We start from the raw sequence: 5,591 nt of genomic DNA on the forward strand, positions 1-5,591 counted from the left end.
AAATAGTACAAGATCAATAATTTGATATGTAAACAGGATTGGATCTTGATGATTAACGTCTCTGTTTACTTTCACTGTAAAACATTCATTCATTAGGTACGCTTCTAAATCAATAGGTAGTCACTTTTTCAAACATTTTATAATAGAAGACTTACTTTTTAGCACTCATTTTATTTTCTCGAAAGGTAGGTTTTATACCACTTTGAAAAATCCAGAATAAATAATATAAACAAACAGCCGCAGACGAGGAACATTTATAGATAAAAAAAACAATAAAAAACTTAGACAACTAAAACAAAACAGAAAACGAAAAATTTATTTGTCAAAACCATGAGCACAGATTAGAATAATTAATTTGTGACATTTACCGGGGGTTCGTCTTTCCCCTATTATATCCACCGTGGATATATTGTCCACCCGTGTGCCCATGCTCGGGGGGTGGATATAAATGCGTGAGGGGATAAACGTTATATCCTTTCCCCGTGGAGAAGTGTCCCCCGCCCATGCTAGCCCTGCTGAAGCTTAAAGACGTCCTCCAACGCAGCGGTAAATAGTTTCGGGGAGATAACATCTCCCTGTCGCACGCCTCGCTGCAATTGGATTGGTCTCGTAGTCTGATCCTGTATACGAACTGACATAGTGGCGTTTTTGTACAAACACTGCAACACTTGGATATACCGGTAGTCAATTCGGCATCTCTGCAGTGACCTAAACACAGCCCAAGTTTCCACCGAATCAAAGGCTTTTTCATAGTCCACAAACGCTAAGCAAAGTGGCCGGTTATACTCTTCAGTCTTCTGTATAACCTGCCGCAGCGTATGAATGTGGTCTATGGTACTAAAGCCCTTACGGAAACCGGCTTGTTCGGGAGGCTGGAAGTCATCAAACCTACGAGCGAGACGATTCGTAATGACTCTCGAAAACAGCTTGTAAATATGACTCAGCAGCGAGATGGGTCTGTAATTCTTCAACAAGGTATTATCACCTTTTTTGAAGAACAGAACCACCACACTCCACTCAGAATCTATATAGGTACTCGTTATGGTAAAAATATTTGTAATAACGGAAATTAAACAGTTCGTAACTATTTTATTAAAGAGATCTTAAAATCGTTAAATAAGAAAGATATAAAATCTCTAGACTTGTTTACACTGCTGCACTGCTCTATGAGTTTATGAAATATTTTTTACAAGCGCTGGTAGATGGCGCTGTTTGCATGTTTTCTCTGATCACATGTAGGTGGCGGGGCATGTATTTCTTTGCGTTAGAATCATATAAATATGTATTGATTTTATGGTAGGCACGCATTTATTATCTTTGTTACAAAGCTTGTTAAAATAATATGTTCTAGAATTTACTCTAGCCATAGATTATGATTGCATACAAGCACCTCAAAAGTGCTTGTACAAAAAGCTTGATTATAAATACTCTGCAATATCCACGCGATGGAAATGTAAAATTCACGGTTTAGTTTTTAAAGTTCTGATAAACATGTGTCATTGACCTTACTGATTAATTATATTTAAGGATTTTAATATATAGCGATTCCAACATACAACAACAGCACTTCAACTTTAGGGAGCAACTAGACTTTATATATTGTTGATAGAGTAAATGAACAATATCATGGTATTGCTACCGTTATCGGTAAAAAAATAAAATAAAGATTTTGGAGGAGCTGGGATTTGAACCCAGGACTTTCAGCATGCGAAGCAGACACTCTACCACTGAGTTACACCCCCGATTCCTTAAGGTTTGAAATTTAGTTACATTTGAAAAGCTATCCTAATACTCAACAAACATTAAAAGTATCTGTAAAAGACGTTACTCTCCCGTCGACAGTCAAAATTTCAAATAAAATTTGTTTATTATGATTAATATGATTTTCAGAATGATATTTTATAGAAGGTTTAGTAATAAACAACTGCCACTATAAACAATATCATCATCAAGACAACCTATTGACGATCACTGCTGTAAAAAGGTTTTGTGAGGGGCACAAGATCGTATGCCGCTTGTGGCCAGCGGCTTTCGGCAACTCTTAATGTCGTGGCCGCCTTGTCCGAGGCCGGAGCGAGTCCTCACTTTGGGACCGAAACGTTTCTTGGTTTTCCAATCGCGGGCCCATTGTCACTTCAACTGCGCGACTAGTCGTGCGTATCTTCCATTTTAAAAGAACATGTTTTATATATTTTGCTAGAAGGCAATATACTTATCTAATTTATAAAGCAAATTCGATTAATTCGAGAGACATGCTATCCATATTAAGCCGTTGTCTAAGAAGATGTTACAGATTCCTTAATTAAAAACAGCCCTATTGATGGATATACTTCTAAGAACAAATCTTGCTGTAGATATACAATGTTGCCATAAAATGCACGTAAATAATTAAATATATATCTAGGTAACTAGTAACATAATATTTATATACTTATAAGTCGGTTTATACTCGAATGACCTACCACAATAACTCGATTGGTGTGTAATGGGTCACTTATAGGGTTATTTGTTATTAACATAATTATTGTTATTATTATAAGATATACATAATATAACGGTAGGTAGGTTAGTCTACATTACGCTTAGGTTACAATATTCATTGATACTATAGGTATTTAATATCTTGGTATGAATGGATATTGTTATTTGCTGCACGTTTTATTACATATTTATTTAATCCCAACTAATATTATAAATGTGAATGTAAGTTTGTTTGTTACGCTTTCACGCAAAAACTACTTAAACGATCCTCATGAAATTTGTACACATATTCTTGGAAGTGTTAGAAGTAATATAGGATACTTTTATCCCGACATTAAGCTCGGTTCCTTTGGAAGAGGGGATGAGTGTTTGACGATTTTACACAATAACTCCGACAAATTATAACCGATTTACAAAATTATTTTGGTACTATAGATAAGATAGTTTAATTTTGTGGATAGAGATAGAGGACAGAACTCCTCAGCGGACAGCATCAAACCCCTCATTTAAGGCTTAGCGATACTAAATACTTTAATTTTTTTTAGATCTACAACTAAATAATGCCACATCAAAAAACATCAAACGCAGACGAAGTCGCGGGCAACAGCTAGTTTATTATATAGGTAACGTTATGTGAATTTGATAGTAGGCAGTAGCTTATAAAATCAGACGTTGTTTATCACTTCTTTTGTGTTTACATATACTTAAGGTTACACGCCACTTTTATATACGTTTTTTGCAGATTAAGTTTTTTTGTTTTAATCTGTGTCCTTGTAATAATTCATCTGCCAATTTTTTAGATCTGTTCCATGTTTTCCTCATTTTACAGGCCACTTTTAATACGTAGTTATTGATGTACATATAAGTGAATGTGTAGAATATTATAAAAGCTTATTACTATATGGTAAATATGTATATTGTTAGTGTCCTCAATAAATAGTTTATGTGGTTTTGGATGTAGCAATTTTTATTTTTCTAAAAAATCTATATAGCTAAACAAGGTAAATTGTTAAGTATTAAGTTTTTCTCCCAAGGTCTTAGAATCAGTCCACCTGTCAGAGTTAGGAAGTTTGACCCAAAAACGACTGGGTGTTATAAGTTTAATGTGTTTGGGTGTGTGTATGTGTGCTTGTGTGCGTGTCTGTCCGTGGCATCGTACTTCTCTTACGGATGAACCGATTTTAGTGTTGATTTTTTTGTTTGAAATTCGAATTAGTCGGGTATCGTCCAAGTTTGCCGTCGCTATAAAATGGCGGATTACATATTTTACGGATAACAACTTATTGGTGTGACTTGTAGAATTATACACATGAAAGTTAAGGTTTTTTTGCTTATTTATATAATATTATATTGCATGCTATTAAAAAGTTGACGCAAAAAGAGTTTCAACTGCAACTCTGTAGAAGTCTGTACATTGTAGATAATACTACCTACTCGATGATGTAACGAACATCAGGTGATTCTCAGTGTTCAATGACACTCCAATTTGTACCTACTTCAATGAAAGCACTTCACGGTCATACTAATCAAAAACGGACATGCTGCGCTCTTGACGCATCAAGAATTCTTTAGGAAATAGTGGTATAAAGCCACAGTATTTTCTCTTATAGAATTTTTATTTTTGTATCAGTTTTTTTTATGAGATCTTAGTACTTTTATTTCGCATCATTGACAGATTTCAAGTGTGTTACTAGTAGCTTGCACTCTATACACGCATAAACGCATAGCTGTACCCAAAGATTTCATAAAGCCTATTTATTTCTTTTTCATTTCATACCTTCTGCCTTCTTAGTGCCTTCCCGTAGAAATCCGTACGTGCTCTTTGAGGCACGATGATGGAGTGAAGATTGCCTGTCTTAGCAATTTATCGGCCCAACCTAGGATTCAAACCTATACCTACCTAGTAATAAACTAAGAGTCTACCTAGGAGTCTATTCCTTCTCTTTGATAACTTTCACGCATACGCTTACGTAAGTAGATACTACCTTCTAGATTTATTCTGTTTACTGTCAGTTAGGTATCCGTTCGAACTAGTTAGTAAATTACTTAATAACATATTTCAAGTTTTAAAGAAATATTGATATTTTTATTTTTATTACCGTTTACAACGACTTAGACCTAAGACCGTAGAGACTAGTGTGTTGTGAATACGTCGGCATGACAAAATATACCTGATATACGGTATGAAAATCGTTGGTGGTATTCAAGAATAATGGGTATCAACCTCGTAGTTCGTATACTACTGTACGTAACTGAGAATCCATTTAAAGGAAATGTTTTGTCAATTTATGACTTATTAGCCCCGGTTATAGTGTGAAATTTTATTATGTCACTAATAGTTACATTGCTTTGTTTATTGAATTGAATATTATGTATGCCCTACTTGAAGGGTATATAGGGCGAACTATGGTCCCTTTCGTCTATTCTACGCTAATACGCACCTTCTGACCCTTTTGCTTTGTCATGTTAATGTTATAGAGTTGCGGGAATTATTAATACTGGACTTCGATCGCAAGTCAATAGTTCAAATACCAAATATTTTACAATATAATAGAATAGATTAGAATAGAAAAATTAAATTGCAACACTACACAATAGGAAAAAACAGTAATTAGTGCGTAGTGCCAGGGTGCAATGGCTGCCTAATCACTGAAAGTGATCTTTTGAAGGCAACCTGAATATTAGTAATATATATGTTATACAGTTGTTAAAAAAAAAAAACTTTGCCTATTTTTACGTCGACCTTCTGGCGCAGTGGTGATGTTAGTGCCAGGTCGCGGGTTTAATCCCTGGCAGGTACAAATTGGAAATTTATTAATTTCTATATTTTTAATTTTCTTTTCCTTTTTTGGGTATGGGTTTAACCCTAACAGGTTAGCCCGCTTTAATCTTAGATTGAGACTGACTAAGATCATCACTTATTACTATGTTTTTCTCTAGGTATTTTTTGTACCACCAATTCACTACATTCTTGATTATGTTATGCCTAGTGGATTACGGCCTCATTTGCGGGGGAATCGAGTTCGATCCTCAGCACGTACCTACCAGTAATTTGTGAAGCTTTGTGCGTTTTTAGCAAAACCTGCATGCCTGAGAGAATTTTATTTTAT

At 35.0% G+C, this 5,591-nt stretch overlaps 1 non-coding gene across 1 annotated transcript; it reads right to left on the reverse strand.

The window, feature by feature from the left end:
* Positions 1-1,670: 1,670 nt before the first annotated feature.
* On the reverse strand, positions 1,671-1,742 carry Trnaa-cgc. The gene has a single exon. It is a non-coding gene; the product is annotated as a tRNA-Ala (tRNA).
* Between the last annotated feature and the right edge of the window lie 3,849 nt (positions 1,743-5,591).

This window comes from Pararge aegeria, chromosome 2 (assembly GCF_905163445.1).
Source record: "Pararge aegeria chromosome 2, ilParAegt1.1, whole genome shotgun sequence".
Lineage (NCBI taxonomy): Eukaryota > Metazoa > Arthropoda > Insecta > Lepidoptera > Nymphalidae > Pararge > Pararge aegeria.